The following is a 19738-nucleotide window of genomic DNA, read 5'->3' on the forward strand; positions in this document are numbered from 1 at the left end:
GGTTAGTGGGTGGGGAGGCTAGGCATCTCAAGCAGAGAGAAAATATGCCTGTATGTGTGCGGGCGATTATATGCTCATGTGTGGTTGTGCATGTGTGTGAGAGTGTGTGTGTGTGCACATGCATTTGTGTGGGGAACATGTGTACGTGTAGATAAGTATGCATGTGTGATGGGTGTACAGGTAGTGTGTGTGTGTGTTTAAAAAAGTATTTGTCGCTATCCATACTGTAATAAAATAACAAATTTTTTCTTCCCTCTGCCTCTTCTATAGTCTGACTACTTGCTCTTAGTATTGTAGTTTGTCACCATAAGGAACAAGACAAAGAGCTTATTGTTTCTTAATGATGATAAGATGAAAATACAATTATTCCCTTCCTGGTTTTTGATGGAGGCATCATGAGGCAGAGCACACTTTGGCCTAGGAATCTATTCTTGCATATTAAGTTGGGGAAATGCAAGCATTTATTGAGTGGGTCTGAGTCAACATGATGTTTAAATAATGTGTCCAACTCCCCTTATTTCCTATGACTTCCTCCTTCTTCTGCCAGCTTCGCAAGCTCACCATCCCAGTGATTCTTGCCCCATTAAAGCTCTTTCTTCCTGCTACCATTTTCCTCTTGGAGTTTTCCAACATGGTCCACATTTCTTTTTTCTTCCTTACATGTATCTCTAATTTACAGATAATGTACTAAAAATTCAATATCCCAGAACTCCAGACCTCAGGCTTGGAGTCATAGAAACTTAAAGCCAGACAGGACCTGAGCATGTTCTAGTTCAGTTTCCTTATTTACCTGAATTAGATGAACATGTTTACAGCAGATTCCCAGGGGGCATCTGGCTGTGGGTCTGAGTACACAAGCAATGTTATAGGGTTGACATAGACATTTCACTAGGAGTGGCTATCTATGTCGTGGGAGTGACTGGAAACAGGGCAGAGGGCATTTCCTTTAGGAGGTTAAATGTAGTCACTTACGTTTGTGAAAGTGCTTTGTGAGCTGTAACATGGTAAATGCATGGAATGTAAGATGATTCTCTCCTTTTTCTCTTTTATAACTAATAATTTACTAGGTGAACGTCGTATCATAACTTTTGAGAATATAAAACCTACTGAAAAGTCTGAGCGAATATTACAAAGAAACCCTCTATTGTGTCTCAAAACTCTTTAGTATTTAGTTTTTAGAAAGCTGCTTTGAGCATTCTGCCTTTTAGGTGAGAAAGATTCATTTATATAGTTGTAGAGAAAGAGCACTGACAGGGACTCTGCAGGCTCAGATTCCATTCTTACTTGAGATTTTGTGATATTTATTCCCTTGATGACCTAAACGATCATTAACTATTTAACCTATCCAAATGGAACTCATCATTTTCTTTCATCCAAAAGTGATTCCTACCTATTGTCTTTTACAATGAATGGAAGCACCAAGTGTTCCTTGTCCCAAACAGCAGTGTGAGAGGCCTGCTTCCTGCTTATTTCTTCCTTACCTCCTCCCACTCCATCACCAGCATCTGTCTGATTTACTCCCAAATATGTCTTCAGCTATCGCCACTGCTATTGTCCACATCATCATCTCTCACCTTGTTTTAGTTCTAACTGGTCTTGCTTTCTTCAGCCTTGCTTCTTTCTCCTTCAAGTGCTAGCCAGATTGATCTTATAAATTATAAATTCAATTAGCTCACTCCCCTGTTTAATGCCCTTAATGACTTCAGAATGCCCTGTGGAGGAAGTTCAAAGTTGTTACCTTGATCCACAGGCCCACCACGACATGGCCTCTGCTGGTTTCTCCAATCTCGTCTCACTTCACAGCTCACACTCCAGTTCTTGTCACTTTATTTTGTGTCTTCAATTCACCATTTTACCTCTCACCACCAAGCTTTCACACATGCCATGTCCTTGGCCTAATACCTAATACTAAGCTCTCCTTTCCAACTCGGTTATCTTCATGTGCTTAAATCCGCTTTATCTTTCAAGTCTCGGCTTAAATATCTCTTTGTCTGGAAACATTTCTGATTGCCCCTTGTCAGGCTGCTAATATTTCTGTACTTCTCCTATTAGAGCACTTATCACAAATCATTAAACAATCCGTGTCCCCACTATACCATGAGCTCAGAAGATTAGGGACCAAGTATATATAATTTTTATATGTTCAGGTTTTACTCCAGTGCCTCATATATAGGATCTGCTAAAATAAATGTATGTTGAATAAATGAATGCATAAATGTCAGTGACATTATGTGGCTTTGAACAAATCACTCATCTTATTTGGGACACTAATATCTTTATGACTAGTGTGAGAACATTGGACTGAAATGGCATGAAGGTGGCATCTAGTTTTAAAGTTCTATGAATTTATAATTACATGTTTATTGACATACAAGAAATGTGATAGAAATTTCAAAGTAACTATGAGTGGTATGTTTCTATTTTTGATTTGAGCTCATACATTAAAAAGTTTGTAATCCTTGCTCATACCTAGATCAGTACACCCTACTTCATGGTAAATATCATCCCAAAGAATGGTCACCATTAATGCCAGAGATCAAGAAGAGTTTGCACCCTTACAATTTCAGGTTTTGCGGGCTTTGTGGACATGTGAAAGAAGCTGCACGAATTATGTTTTTCTTGAAGAATTTGAGTCCAATCTAAAAGAGGGCAAATGGCTCAGAAGCAAATGTCTTTTTATTCTTTCTCCAGGTTAATGGGATAGTTGCTTGAATGGAGTGGACTAAAGATGGGAGCTAGTCAATATTTTTCTCAACTAAGCTGAACCTTTGGAAGTTGAGCCATCAATATTTATGTGGCAGCTAAGTCTTAGGTCTTTAATTTCATTCCTAAATGAGAAAATGTAGTGTATTTCAGTGAGTCTACAGATCATGGATGTGAGGAAACGATTGGGTTGAGATAGTGCTGATGGCAAAGAGAAGCAACAAAGTATTTGAGCGTAAAATATGCAGAAAAAAATTTTTTGAGTTTCTTGTTCTTAGTTTTTGGATCATCCCAAAGGTAAGAAATGCACATAATCTACTGTTAGATAGAGCCAGTTTGGGGAGCCATAATGCAAATCAACAGACGTAGATACCACATTTCCTCCCCAGAGAAGCTGAGAAAAGGTCAGATCTTTATACTGGGAGAATGATCCATTTAAATACCAATATGAAGCCAGCACGCTATGTGCCCAAAAAGCAAAACTAGCTATTCATTCTTATCTGTGTCTCTTTGAAGACCCCTTCAAGCTTGATCCTATTGTCACTGTCTTTGCTCCTCCTCATTCAGATATACAACCAACTTTCCAAGTTTTGTGTCCTTGACTTTTCATTTTTACCCTTTTCTGTCTAGTTACACTTATGTTTTAACATATCTACTCTGTGGTATTGTGGTATTGGCATTAAACACTCTACATCTAGGATTATTTTTCCAATTGACTGCCTTCTGGGATAAGAATGTATTCCTTACACCTCCTGCCAATCTGCAGTTGCTAGTAAATGATATACTGGTTTGAAGATCTGCGTACTTTTAGATGGGGAAAGAAAAGTGATTTTGATCTGAAACTGAGACTCAGACAAAGGATTGGTGGTGTTTGAGTAGACAGTGCATCAACACGGCTCTATATTAGATAGAAGTACCTGTTACAGCAAGCAGGAGAGGACTCAAGAATAAAATAAAACTAGGCCTACCTCTGCTTATTCAAATACCACCCACAACTTTCTGGGAGAAGAACATATGCAGAGCATATTTGAAAACATTATAAGGCATGCATAAAGTACAATATTAGTCAATTTTATATGCTCAGTTGCATGAAATCTGTGTGTTTAAAAAATATAATAATTTGCATTTCATGGCTTTTGATAACCTCAGGAGTGCACTTGAAATTCAGCACATGCCCACAGCACCTCCCAGCTCACCCCATTTTTAACTGAAGACCAATGGTTTCTATTAAGGGATCAGGCAGGGCCTCTGACAAGCCAGTCAATAACTATGTGAGGTTACTTCATTAATGCTATAATGGCTGATAGAGTGAGAGGCAAAAAACAGGTTCCTGACAGCAGCAAATGAAAATGATAGAGATTCCTGAAGCAATGCGCCTTTCCTTTGTCATTGTCTTTTGCTTCGCTTATTCAAAATGTGGCATTTATGTATTCAGTCTTGATGAATGTTGCAGGCTTTAAGTACTTTTTCCATCTCTAATGCAGTGCCGATTGCACATTGTTCTCTCTTTCTCTCTCTCTCTCTCTCTCCCCCACTCCCTCTCTCCCTCTCTCTCTTTTTTCCTATACCCTCTGCTGTCAAGGCACTGCAGGCTGAAGGGTTGCAGGCACCGGCTAAATAGCTTTTGTGCTGTAAACGGCGAAGGTGATGGGACAATGCATCATAAGAGCTGGCTAGGTCATAGAGCAGAGAGGGTGGTGGGAGCTGGACCCTGAAGCTAAAATGGTGCAAGTCCCCCTGGCCCTGCCACTCTCTTGCCTTTATTTGGAAGCCAAGCAGAAATCTCCAAGGAAAGCAAAGTCATCTCTGTGGCCTTCAGACAAGGATGCCATTGGGAGAGGAAAGCTCACTGCAGGTGGATCAGGACAAGTCACATGCCCAGGGCGCTTCAGTCAGCCATGTTCAGAAGCATGCACAGATCTGGCAAGGGTGTGCTGGCACAAGCCTCCGGCTTCTAGAGGCGGATGTTCTTTCTAGTTTTCAGGTGTCTTGATGGGCACAGGCTGCATTCTGATTCTTGAGGGGACCATGTACTCTGTTTGAATGGACAAGAAGGAGTACAAGCTGGCAAGTCTATGGCATCAATGAGAGGGAGTCTTAGGGCAGCCAGAGTGGGAGATGCAGGCATTTCCCTGAATGGCTACGAGGCGCCTCCTTTGAGGACGTCAGATAAAGGATAGACATACAAGGAAGCCAGGCTTGAGAGTTTCTTGGTGTCCATTCCAGTGTGGTTTTGTGTGGCATTACAGGCCAGGTGTACAGCAGCCCTTGCACCTTTGGTGGCACGAGAACTGTGAGACATTTTGGAGGGGAAATGTGATAAAAATATTTGAATTTCAATAGCCTTCATCAGGGAGTTGATCTGCTTTGTGGGGTCCTTGGCTTCAGCTGGCAGAACATCAGAACAACAACGTGGTCAGAGATGAGGCAGGCAGGAATGAAAAATGCAATGGCCCCAATTCTCTATAGCTTCTCCCCTCACAACTTGGGTGGCGGGACATAGCCTCAAATTGCCACCATGTGTTTTAAAAACTGACTCAAATCCTTTGTGAAGGAGTCTGTACCCAAATATAAACATGCAAAACCAACCAATCTGCAATTAAATGCATGATTTTAGTCTGAACATGTAGGTGACTTGCCTGGTCAGAAGCACCTTGACAGGAAGCACTGACCTTTATTTTTCCGTGGTTCTATCACAGAATGTGGTAACGCTCTTCCACCTTTGTTTACTGCAGAGGACCACAGCAGGAGTTTTGGTTTAATTGAAGACTGAGCTGGCCTGACCTGCGTGGTATTATGTTCTGGGCAGCCTCGGTTACTTTGGTAATTACAAAATTCTATTTTTGTTGTGACTTTTTCTCATTGACCTTTACCAGTTGCTTACCTAGTGCGTATTATTCTCTCTTTTTGGTAAACGTTATGGGCTGAATTGTGCCCTCCCACCCCTGCAAGTTCATATGTTGAAATCCTAACTCACAGTATCTCATAATGTGATTATATTTGAAGATAGGGTCTTTAAAGAGGTAATTAGGATAAAATGAGCTCATTTGGGTGGGCCCTAATCCAATATGGCAGGTGTCCTTATGAGAAGAGGAAATCGGGACACAAACAGGTACAGACTGAAAACTACGTGAAGACGTAGAGAGAAGGCAACCATCAACAAGTCAAGGAGAAAGACCTCAGAAGAAGGCAACCCTGCCGCCCCTGTGATCTCAGACTTCTAGTCTCCAGAGTTGTGAGGAAATAAATTGCTGTTGTTCAGCCACCAGTCCTCCGTCATCTGTCCTCAGGGATCAGTGTTTCAAGGAAATGTATGCATTCTCTGTACCCATTTTTACTTGTAAGTTAGGGGTCCATAAATAATGTGTAGAATTAAATTGTGTATTTTGAAAAGTTTGTATATATAAGAAGTTTCATATTGCTGTGGTGTTCTATAACCTGCTTTATTTCACTCTGCACTATGGTTTTAAAATGTTTCCATAAATATAGAAATAATCCATTCTTTTAACTGCTGTATAGTACTCCATTGTATAAATATATTACCATTTGTTTATCCTTTCCCCTGCTGAAGGAATCTGGATTACTTCTATTTTTTTTTACAATAATGAACAGTGCTGCCATGAGCATTCTTACACATTTTCTGGGGCACTGTGTAAGAGTTGTCTAGGCCATATTCCCAGTATAGGAATTAACTGGATCATGGCACATATATATTTTCAATTTAACTATGTATTGTCAAATTGCTTGACAAAATAGTTCTATCAGCTTCTTTTCCCAGTAGCAGAGGATGAACATCCCCACTTTTCCATAATTTACCAACACTAGGTATTCTCAAGATTTGCCATTTTCTCCTAGTCTGATGGGAGTGAATGGTGTCTTATGGTTGTTTGAAGTGTTTTCTTAACCACAATAGCAGTGGCCACCATTTCTTGAGCTCTTATCAAATGCCGAGTTCTTTACTCTTTGTTTTACATCTCATTTAATCTTTACAATAGTTTTATAAAGTTGGCATAGTTATTATCACCCATATTTTGCAGATAAGGTGACTGAAGCTTAGAAAGATTAAGTAGGTTGCTTAATGCCAGACGACTACCAAATGATTCAACGAGGCTTAGAATATAACTGATCCCAAAGCCTGTTGCATTACTTTGGGTTTCCTCCAAAGCAGACCCTGATCAAAGGACTTGGATGGAGGTAGTTTCTTTGGGAGTAGATCCCAGGAAGTGTATATGAGATTATGGGGCGAGTCAGATAAGGCTAGAGGAGTCAATACCGGGTCTGCTAATGAGCAGATGACCACTGTAGGGAATTGAGGTTCCGTCATTCTGGGGCTCCGCTGAGAGTTGGTGCACCTTAGAATTATCTTACGTAGCTATGGGGAACCTGGGGGTATTCATCCTCTGATTCCCATTCCTCATTGGTTGGTTTTAGGGTTGCTCTGCATAAGGACTGACCAAGCTCCCCCAGGCCAGAGAAAGCCCAGTGAGAGAAGTAGAGAGATGTGGGTCCTTGAGAGCATCCACCACAGCTGCAAGGGAACACAGAGGTGGGCCAAATCCATGAAGCGTGGCAGCAACACCCACCCTGCCTCCAGTTACACTGCCATCTGCTAAAGCAGGAGACATCTCCCCGCCAGCCTCTCCCTCTCATGACCTGAGGAGAAGCAACTGCATTGTAATCTCTGCACTGTGGGCTGATTTATAATTGATGAGACTTTTCCTACAGAAGTTGATGTGCAGTATCGCACTTCACCGAAATTGTCTAACTTGCCATGTGATGGATATTTTTTTGTCACATTTATTCTTTCTTGGTTTTAATTACTTTGTATGTGATAACAAGGCTCATCATGCACTTTTGATAAAGTGGGGAAAACGTCAATTTCCCCACTACTTTCTAGTGAAATATATAAAATAAAACTCATCTCTAACTCTGAAGTGGTTCCTATATTTATAAAGATGCATTTTTCACTCTAACAAAAGCTTCAATAAGGTCACAGATATAAAACGGGCCCATAAATAAAAACTTTACCAAAAATCAGACTGGGAACAATGAAAACAAGACGATGTGTTTAAAAGAAATAACATCACTTAGATTTGTACAGTACTTTGAGTTTTCAAAGCATTTTCATGTTATTTCACCAGAATTGTTTAAAAGGAAAGTAATGTGTGCTGGAATCTCATTATTCTCTTTTATAGATATAAAAACAAAGCCTCAGAATGGTGAAAAGGCTTTGCCAGTGTTACCCAGTGAATTGATGACCATGGCTGAATGTGAGCTCTAGCCTGCTGAAACCCAATCCTATTGTTGTTCAACCACAGCAGATTTTTTATACATGTAGTTCACAACCAACCTGCAACAAAATTTCTGGGTTTAATTTTTAAATGGCCAAGTCCGGGGCTTTGCCTCAGGGGATAGGTGTCTGATAAAATTGTCTGTATACCCGAATGCAAAAGTACGAGACATTTTGATGGGCTTGTGTTAACACTTGGATGTCACAAAGGTCGTGACATTCTCACCACCCCTAGAGATGATCTTGGGAGTATGCGAGCCACCCACGATCCACTGCCCATGCTCAGGCAGTGTCTTCACACAACCAGACAGCTCTGATCTCCACAGCAGAATGTTTTTGTGCCCACCCAGAGTGGACATCATCGTGTCGATGTGAAGCGGCCATAATTGCTCCAGGAGAAAGAACATATTTGTGGTCATCCTTTCCTTGCCAGTAATATCTTTAAACAAAACAGATTTACCCCCAGACATACAGACAGGCTGATTCATGCAATCTGGATAACCCCGTACTTTTTTTCTCTCTGTTTAAAAAATTAACAAATGAGTCCCAAAAGCATGCCTGCAATATAAAGAATGACTTATTGTGGCATTGATGAAGTGTCACTTAAGTGAGTTTTAAATACTTCCTGTAAATCTTCTAGTGTTTTAAGAGGCCAAACTATTCAATTTTATTTTCTCTGCCTATCAAAACTGTACTGTGGTTAACATGTTCTCTAAAACCTTTTGGGGCAGCCTGAACTGATTTCTGCACCATCAAAATGAACCGGAGATGACATACTCATAGTACTCCCTTGATTTCTAGGATTATTGCCAGAGGCCATGGCAGTTGTCCAATTGAGAGATGATAGGGGTTTAGACATTGATGTGGCAGTGGGGGTGGTCAGAAGGAATTTGATTCTGTATATATTTTGGAAGTAGAGCCAACAGGATTTCCTGATGGATTGAGTATGAGACATAAGAAAAAGAGAAGGGTCAAGGATGACTCCTAAGTTTTCTTCCTGAGCCACTGGAATGATGAAGTTGCAATAAATTGAGATGGAGGAGGCTGTGGATGATGCAGGTTTTATGAGTAAGATCAGTTAGGGACACTTTCTGTTTGAGGTAGATATTCAACATCCAGGTGGAGATGTCAGCTAAACTTTTGGATATGTGAGTCTGGACTTTGGGAAACAAGTCTGGACTGAAGATATAAATTTGGGAGTCATCAGCATATAATTCAAATTTAGAGCTATAGGACTACAACTGAAAGAGTGACTTGTAGATTGAGAATAGGAACAAGGACTAAAAACTGGGGCACTTAATAGCGGTCAGGAAGAAGAAAGAATCAGCCAAGGTGACTGGGAAGGAACAAACAGTGAGATGTGTGATGTCTTGAATGTCAGGGGAATAATAGATATGAAGGCAGAAGGAATGACTTCCTGTCAAATTCTGCTGATAATTGACTGCTGGGTTTAGTAACATGGAAGTCATTGGTGACCTTTATAAGAGTGGTTTCTATGGATGAGAGAGGCAAAAGCCAGTTTGGGATGTGCTGAGAGACAAGGGAGGAGAGGAACTGGTGCCTGTATTAACTTGATTCCTATGTAACATCTCACCTGCACCATCCACGCCAGAGGATTGCCCTTCTGTTATGCTAGGCCAGCGTCTTTGGCACATAGTCCTAAGATAATGAATTTAGCCAGTTGGATAGAATGCCAACAACCTGCAGAGGACTCAGATGACCAGCTGACACTCGTGACCATCATCTAGAAGTGCTTCCCTCTGTTTGTGGGGAAGATGATTATAATTGTTCCGAAAATAGCCTGTCCGGCACCCAGCACGGTGCCTCATACATAGTAAGTATTTAATAGCTTTTTTGTGGTCTGAATGGATTTGTAAGAGAATGAATGTGCTTGGGTATATTTGGAGCAAATTATCTATGTTTGGTCAATTTTCTTTTTCAAATAAAAGATCTACAAATGATTGCTAGCAAAAATAAATAAATAAAGCCAGGGTGGGGGAAAAAAAACCTGTTTGAGACAAACACATTGTGTCCTGAAAGATCTATTCTGTCATGCCAGCAGTCTCATTGGCTGTGATTTGTATATTAAGAAGATTTTAATTGCTCAGGTAAGTGCCTGCACCTGCTAAGACATTGTGTATTAGAGCACTTTATTCTAATCTTTTACAATACAGGGCACACTTCACCCATAAAATTATTCTTCGCACAATTATCACTCTGTTTTGCTGAGGTAGAAAGTGCAACTTAACACGTTGGGTTTCACTCGTTATTATTAAAATCATGGAAATTAGGATCATTGGGTAAAGCTTGTGCAGTTAACTGCTGAATTGCCCCTGTCCTTTCTGCTCCGCTTTTTCTTGCACCGATGAACAGGACTTGAGTTTTTACGTTATCTGCAAGCCCGGTGGGGGCCGGATTGTTTTCAACACAAAAGGTTTATAAACTCCCAGCAGAGCTTTTCTGCTGGGGCTCAGAGAACATATGCTCTAGCTGGTTTTCCTCTTTCTTTTTAACATAATTCCTTTTATCTGATTATGAAAGAATTGCAAAAGGAAAATTAAAAATAACTACATATACAAAGTAGTGGAAAATTTGTAAAATACCCAGGAAACAAAAAATATTTATCATCAATCATTATTTATATTTTTGATATACTTTCTTCCAGTTTATATATACACATAGAGCATGGAGAAAGCACAAACAATCTCACCCATCCACAGAAGCACATAGTTTCAGATGGAATATAAGCAACAGAGTGGTTACATTGTTCTCTATGGAAAGTGGTTACCTCAGGGGTTGGCAAACTACAGCTTGCAGACCATATCCTGCCTGTTATTATAAGTAAAGTTTTATTAGAACACAACCATGCCTTTTTGTTTATTTATTGTCTATGGCTGCTTTCATGGTACAGTAATGGGTGGAGTTCAGCAGTTACAATAGAGATCCATATGGCCTGAAAAGCCTAAAATATGTACTCTTGGCCTTTTACAGAAAAAGGCCTTTGGATCTTGAATTACAATAGCAACATTTTGCCACACACCTTTCACTGACAACTAGGTGCCTTGTTGCTTACGTGGTTGGCAATGTTACTACAGTGTCACTTCAGTGATTGCATTATTCATTTATCTATTGGCCAGCACATATATACTGTATCTTAGTTGTGGTCTGATTTGACCAAGCTCATCTATATTACATACTCACTTTTGGGTGACATCTCATTTCTTTACCCGTTTTTGCCTTACTTTCCCAAGGTTTGATGGCTACCTAACTGCCTGTGAGCCCAACAATGGTCATCTAAAGATGATACCAGAACCTGTGGTCTCTTTTTCCTAAAACACCAATGATCAAACTTCAGTGTGCCTTAACTTTCATCCAAACAGATTCTGAGTCAGTGGGTCTAAGATGATGCCTGGGAATCTATATTTCAAGCTAGCATCCCTTGATGATTCTGATATGGTTGTTTATAGAAGCTCATTTTGCACAGATTGCCGTAGGCCCTTTCTCTTCTCTCCACCTGCCCTGCCAAACTTATCGGCTCTCTGTTCCAACCACTTAGGGCTTTGATCTCAGCCAGGAATTGATACTGTACTTGATCTTAGCCAAAAGGCCGAGAAGCGATTCAGCCAGGAATTGAAAAAATCCACTGGGAGTTAGAAGGTTAACATGTAGTCTCTATGGAGTGTGGTTTCATTCTATTAGGACTTCCTGGAGACGAAGCCTTAACCTGGAGAAGTGGTTCTTCTCACAATTTCAAATCAGTAGCATGTTAGTGTAGGAAAAGTTTAGAGAAGTGAGTCTTTAGATGACCCTAAAATACATCCATGAATTCTGTACTTGGACCAGCCCTGTTGAACGCTGACTGTTTAAACAGACTGTATATAAATTTGTGAGACATTTTAGTTACCAAGCAAGCAAAACCAAGCAGTGAGTTGACACGTAGGCAAATCTTCACTGATCATAAGTAGTTGATATTCATCTTAGTTTCTGTGGTTCATATTTTCTTTCATTTCATCCATTAGCTTCTATTTATCAACACTGACACCCTCCAAGACCCCTTTAGACACAATACAGACTCTGTGTCAATGTGAACACTGACTTGTAGTTATAACAGAGTTTTTTAGGATACCATTTGAGTAACTTTTTATCAAAAACCTGAATAAGTTTCCTGTTCAAGAGTCCCATCACTGTGCATTGACTGCAAGTATTAAATGAAATGGTTTCTTTTCTTCTCTAACTCACGAGCATCTCTTTAACAGCTATTATGGCTTTCTAAGGACTACAAGACCTCAGGTTAACATGTCGTTTTCTCCATTGCCCTGCCTTTAGGCAGCACAGTCCTAGAAAGCAATCATTTGAACAATTACTATTTTTTGAGAACCTGAGTATACCCAGTATTGGTTTAGGCATAATGGGGGGATTCAGAAGTACCATAAAGCAGAGTTTCTGTCCTAGAATTGCTTGTAATATGGCCGAAGAGAAAAATAATTAGGTAACTTACAATTGGGGCACAATTCAGGGCAGTAGAGTTAGACGCTTGATGTTCAATGTTTTAACATTTATTCATTCAATCAGTAAGCATTTATTGATTGCCTATTGTGCATAGGTATTAGACTAGTAGTAAACAAAAGAGACAGAACTCTTGCTCTTAGGGAGCTTATTCTAGTGGAGAAAGACAATAAACAATAGTCTGTGAGTCATAATGCTGAGGAGAACCACCATAAAGCAGAAAAGGGGGTCAGAGAGTGTGTATTTCGGGGTCAGCGGGAGGAATGGTGGTTAGTGCTGTTTGTAAACTGCCCCAAAGGCTCACAAATTTGAATCTCATGAACTTGGAACCCTTGCTTGGATTCTAGCCTCTAAGGCCCCTAATCCAGAATCTCAAGACTGCTGTGTTGTTCTGGAATCCTCTTCAAGTAGGCAGAAATTCTAATCAAGTGATAAAATCCTTATTTCTGTACAAAACATAGTCTTCAAAGAGGAGGTATAATTCAATGACCTGAAGACGTTTGGGAATTTATGAATATCTAAGCACATATCCCAGCTCTGTGGGAAGTGTCTAGAAGCTTTTCTGGCCAGATTTTTGCATGTTTTACTTCTTATCTTTCTGATCTCAGCTCCTAAGGGAGGTCTCTCCTGACCACCCATCTAAATCATCCCCCACACGCCATATTAACTCGTTTCACTGAAATTGGTTTTCATCGCACTTATCACTAATTGCTATTTACTTATTTTATCCACCTGATAACTGCTATCTTTCCCTACTACAAAGAAAGCCCCACAAAAGTAGGGAAGTTGTTTGTTTTGGCCCTGGCATACCGTACGTTCTCAGAACATTTGTTGAATGAAAGAAGACGGCCAAGTGTTAGCTGTGTGGAACCATACCCAAGGAAGAAAGAAGTCTTCCTGGCCACTTTGCCCTTAAAAAATTTTCCCAACCTAATTTAAGATTCTAGTCCACTTTTTAAAAATGAATAAACAACATCTTATTTTAATTGCAATAATTCACTAATTTGGAACAATCCAAAATAGGGCAGTTCTTATTGGTGAAATTTTTGAATTATTCAGTTGGTTTCCAGACAGATAAATATACTTTTGTTTTTTGAGCCCATTGTAGTAAAAGCGGCAATTAAGGCAAAAGTCCCCATTCTCCTAAAAGTGATGTGTTTGCATCTTTTTTCACTTCATAAGATGCACAAAATTCATTTACCTTGCATATGCTGTTTCCCTTCAAATAACCTAATTTTAAGTATATCATTTGAAACAATTTTTTTTCTGTATTATGAAATAATTCAAGCAAATGCAAAAGCATACAGAATAATATAATAAGCATCTGTGTGCTCACCAACCACTTTTGTCAAATCTCATATTTCCAATTTGCTTCATGTCTTTATTTTAAAGAAATATTTCAAATACAGTTGAAACCCCCTGTGTAATTGTCCCTTTTCCCATTCCATTCTCCCCCCTCCCAGAGATCATAATTATCTTGATTTGCTTTTTAATTTCTCTATGCTTGTTTTATAATTTTATACATATATATGATTCCATAAACAAGATAAAGTTGTGTGTATTATTATAGAAATATCATACTACATGTATCATTCTGAAACATGTGTTTTTCACTCGACATGGTGGTTTGATATTTATCCATCTTGATACATATAGCCAAGGTTTATCATAAGCTCCTACACACACTTTCCAGTTTACTCATCATGCCATCCTGGGTGTGCCTTTTTCCACTCTCCCTTGTAGTATATGAAAATTGTCATTACTTCACATTCTCACTGATAGTTGGTATTACTGGATTTTATTTTCATCTTTGCCCTTCTGATGGGAAAAATGTTATTTATTGTTTTGCCATGCATATCTCTAATTAGTAGTACAGTAGAACATCATTTCTTAGGTCTACTGGACTTTTAGATTAGCTCTTCTATCAATTACCTGTTCATATCCTTTGCCCATTTTTCTCTAGGTTATTTATCTCTTTTTTAGTTGATTCATAAAAGTTCTTTGAACTCTGACTAGCAAAAATTTTGGGTTACTTGAATTACAAATATCATTATCCAGTCTGTGCTTTATCTTTTTATTTATTTATGACATTGTACTGCACAGAAATAATTAATTTTAATTTAATATTGAAACTTAACAGTTCTTCTTTATAATTTGTTTATTATATCTTGTTTAAGAAACTATTCCTTACTCTAAGACCATAAAGACTATCTTACATGTTCTTGTAAAAGTTTTAACATTTTGATTTATACATTAAAGCTCTCAATATACGTGGCTATATATTCATGTATGGTATTAAGCTGGGATCTAGTTTTCTTCCAATGCAGATATATAATTTTTCCCTACCATCTATTACAGAACGCGTTCTTTCCCCACTGATTTGTAATGACATGTCTGTCATAACAATTTTCCATAACTCTTTTGTTCTATTTCTGACCTCCCTATTGGGTTCTCTTCGTGTTTTTGTCTATCTTTGCACCACTACCACACTGTAAATTATTATATTGATTTGGGGACTATAACACAGTATGTCCAGAGATCAAAAACCTATATTTGAATCTTATCTCCACCATATTCTAGTGTTTGACCTTGTGCATGTTATTTAGTCTCTCTGTGCCTCAGTTTCCTCATCTATCAAAAGTAGTAAGTAATGGTAACTACCTAATGTTGTTATGACAATTAAGTTAAACCCTTAGGACAGTATCTGATACATAAAAGCACTTAAAAATATTGTGTAATTGTGTTACTACTACCACGTTAAAATAAGTCTGGATATTTTAATCCTGGTTCTTTTTCCTCAAAAATTGTCTTAGCTAATTACTGTCTTTTTGGTCTTGCACAGAAATTTTAGGGTCAACTTGCCATGTTCCAAAAAATAAACTACTAGGATTTTAGTAGCAAATGCATTGACTTTTTTGGATTAATTTGTGAAAAATTGGTATTTTATGTTACTGAGTTTCTCCTTCTATGAACATACTATATATGTTCTTTTATTTAAATTCTCTGTTTTTCAGTACAATTAAATGATATTCCTCTTGAAATTCTTACATATCTTTCATTATATTTAGAGTGATCTTTTGAAATTTGTATTTCCTAATTATTTCTGGTATATAAAAACTATATTTCTGGTATCTGTACTTTCTGAAGACAAACCTACTTGCTTATCCAAGTTAAGAGTGCTGTAATGTTTTTCACTTTGCTGGATTCAGTTTGCTAATATTTTATTTATTATGTTTGTTTCAATTTATAGATTTTATGTTCATATTTGTCATGGTCCTCTATTTTCTTTATTCATATTGCCTTAGCTGTTTTATTAAATGTTTTTAAAAATATTTCTTTAAATGTTTTAAAAAATGTTTCTAAAAGCTGTTTTTTAAAAATGTTTTCATGATTTTATGATAACCTCATAAAGTGAGTGTACAGTGGTGTTTTCTGGAAGTACGTGGGTGCATTCATGGTATCTACTTTTCAAAGAATAGGTACAATGGATCTCTAAAGTTTTTAGGTCTAGTGTTTTTTTGTAGGTAGATATTTTATATTACTGATTTAAGTTTTTAAAAATTGCAAACATATTAGGGTTTTAGTTTCTTGAGGCAGTTTTTATTAGCTATACTTTTCTAAAGAATTATGCATTTAATCTAAATTTTCAAATATATTGACATAAAGGTGTTTAAATTATTCTCATATTTATATTTGATATGATTATGATTATGAATCTAATATATGATTATGAAAATTTGTATTTGATTTTGTTGATCTCTATCATTTTCTCTCTTTTTTTATCACTTTCTATTATCACTATTATTTTATTTCTTCTACTTTCTTTGGGATTGTTCTGTTGTTCTTTTTCTTTCTTTTTAAGTTGAGGTCTTTGTTTGTTCTGTTTTATTATAAACACGTAAGGCTATAAATTTTTCTTTAATGCAGTTTTAGCTGCATCCCACCACTTTTATGTAATATTTTGATTTTCATTGTTTCAAGCGCTTTTTAACTTCAAGCATGATTTTTCTCTTTGAACCATGAATTATCTCAAAATATTTGTTTATGTTATTTAAAATTTTTTACCTTTTTGATATTAATTTCTTGCTTAATTAAATATGGCTAATACTTTTCTTTTGTAGTGATTAGATTCTTTAGTATTTACTGGAGTTTGCTTTGTACTTTTTTTTGGGGGGGGGCAAGATTAGCCCTGAGCTAACTGCTGCCAGTTCTCCTCTTTTTGCCGAGGAAGATTGGCCCTGAGCTAACATCCGTGCCCACCTTCCTCAACTTTATATGTAGGATGCCTGCCACAGCATGGCTTGGTGAGTGGTGCCATGTCCGCACCAGGGATCTGAACTGACAAACCCTGGGCTGCTGAAGTGGAGCGTGCAAACTTAACCACTGCGCCACCAGGCCAGCCCGGTGTGCTTCTATACATAGTAAATTTTGGTAAATCTATAGCTATTGGACACAGTGTTCTATTAATGCTAATCAAATCAAATTTACTGTTTGCTCAACTCTTCTATATAATTACTTTATGTGTTCAGTAGAATCCTAAGATGGCCCCCAAATCCCACACCTCTGTTTTCCACAACTTTCTGTGGGAAAGGGTGTGTGGAACTTGTGACCATCAGCAGATTTCACTCCCTTGATTAGGTAACTGATGAGTTGACTCTAGACAAAAGGGAAGTGGCTAGTTCCTGTGAGTGATCTCTAGGAGATGGGAGCAGCCTTCTCTAACAGGGCACAAGAAAACAGGGACCTCAGTCCTGTAGCCATAAAGGACTAAATTCTGCCAACCAATTGCATAAGCTTGAAGAGGCACCCAAGCTCCAGATGAGGATGCAGTTTGGCTGACACCTTGATTTCAGTCTTGTGGGCCCTGAGCAGAGAATTCCGACTTCTCACATACAGAAATGGTGAGATAAATAGCTGATGTTTTAAGTGCCTAAATTTGCAGCAATCCATTATACAGACAGAAAATGATTATGCTATAGTTTTGTACTTGACTTATCAATTATTAAGGAAGAGGTGTCAAGGTATCACATTATGATTATATTTACTAACTTCTACTGGTAATTCTGCCCATTTTTACTTTTTCTACTTTGAGGCCATAATAATTGGTCTATATAAATTCTTAATGACTCCTTCTTTTATTATTGTGCAGTGATTCTTTTTTTATTACCAGTTTATCTTTCTTGCTAAATGTATTTTTTGATATTGAAATACTTATACCATATATCTTTTGCATAGTATTTTCCTGGTAAGTCTTTTTGATCCCTTTATTTTCAATCTTTTTTCGTTTTATGTTTTTAGAAGTGTCTTTAGCAGATGGCTTATAGCTGGATTTTTAAAATCCAGTTTAGGCCTGTTTATATTTAAATGGTAAATTTTATCTGCTACAGTTATTGTGATTATTGGTTTATTTTAATGTTTTCTATCATCTTTTTTATCGTGCTTTTTATTATTTTTTTAAATTTTTTTTTGAGGAAGATTAGCCCTGAGCTAACATCTGCTGCCAATCTTCTTTCTTTGCTGAGGAAGACTGGCCTTGAGCTAACATCTGTGCCCATCTTCCTCTACTTTATGTGTGGGATGCCTGCCACAGCATGGCTTGACAAGCAGTGCATAGGTCCATGCCCAGGATCCAAACTGGTGAACCCCAGGCCGCCGAAGTGGATAGTGCAAACTGAACTGCTGCACTACTGGGCCTACCCGTATCATGCTTTTTATTCTTCGAAAAGCTTTCCTGACATGTTAGTTTGATCAAGTTGTTTCCTGTCTCTCATTTTCCATCTCTATTAGTTTAAGAGTTATACGTTATATTTTCATTGTTTTGGTGGCTAGTTTGGTGGTTAATTGTGACAAGTATCTTTTACTTAACAAACTTTAAAGTTAATCAACATTTTTACATTCCTAAAAAACACAAATATCTTAGCTTTCTAAAGATCTTTTCATGCTGTTTTATCTTGTATATCTTATACTTTAGTTTCACTTTATTTTTATAGCATTCCAAATAATCATTTCTATAAATATTGATTTATATAGTCAGTGCTCTTTTAGTTACTCACATTTTCTTTCTCTTAATTTGTTTTTGCACCTTATTCCTTAATTTTGTGTTCAATTTCTTCTTCCTGATGAATATTCTTTAGTTGCTTTATCTGCATGCTCTCAATATTTGCCTGAAAATGGATTTATTTTGTCTTTACTCTAGAATGATAGCTGAAGTGGGTATAGAATTATAACTTGGCAATTCTTCTCTTTCAGTACTTTGTAATAACTATTCCATTATTTCTATCTTTTTTTGATCTAGAGATAACTTTGACATGCTACCCAATAAGAGATGGGGTCTAAGTCCCTTCTCCTTGAATTTTAATAGTCCCTGTGACTGTTTGATCAATAGAATATGGTGGAAGTGACACCATGCCAACTAATAGGCCCAGGCTTTGAAAGACTGGCAGTTGCCATGTCTTTCCTCTTGGAATTCTCACTCGCAAGGAGGCCAGCATCCATCTAAGAACTCTGATTACCTTGATACTGCCGTGCTGTGAGGAAGCCCACGTGAGACACATGGAAAAGCTGCACAGAACCAATCATCTCAGCCCAGGTGACAAATGTTGGAGTGAAAAAGCCATCTTGGACATTTAAGTGCCTGCTAATGTGTTGTAGAGAAGATCCACGGCCGTAGACATATGGCCCTATTCTCATTGTCCTAATCTTCTCCAGCTGTTCAAGATACCCTGGCTGAGACCTCAGTTATTGTGGAACAGTGACTAGCTTTCTACATTGCACTCTGCTCCAATTACTGACCCACAAAATCATGAGCATAACAGAACGGTTGTTGTTTTACATGACTGAGTTTGAGGTGGTTTGTTCCAAATTAACAGATATCTGGAATAACAGCATTTTCCCTTTATAACACTTTTAGATCATATCAGAAAATTACGTGTTTGTTAGCACGAATATTTGTTTAATGTTGATCTTCCCCCAAAGAGTAGGTTCTATGAAACGATTTATTTTATACTTTATTGTCAGGGTCCTGCCCCTATAGGTGCTCAATAAATATTTGGTGAATGAATAGATCTTTTGAAAAGTTTACACTGCTCAATTTTTTGTACTAATTATTCTTTATTATGAAGTCTTTTTAAAAATTATTTTTTATACTGTTATTTATCTGGGCTTCTGTAATCCACTAAGAAAATCAGTTAAAACATTAAATGAAAAAAGCTTCAAGAATTCATTTTACTCTGTAGATGC

Source organism: Equus caballus, chromosome 15 (assembly GCF_041296265.1).
Source record: "Equus caballus isolate H_3958 breed thoroughbred chromosome 15, TB-T2T, whole genome shotgun sequence".
NCBI lineage: Eukaryota > Metazoa > Chordata > Mammalia > Perissodactyla > Equidae > Equus > Equus caballus.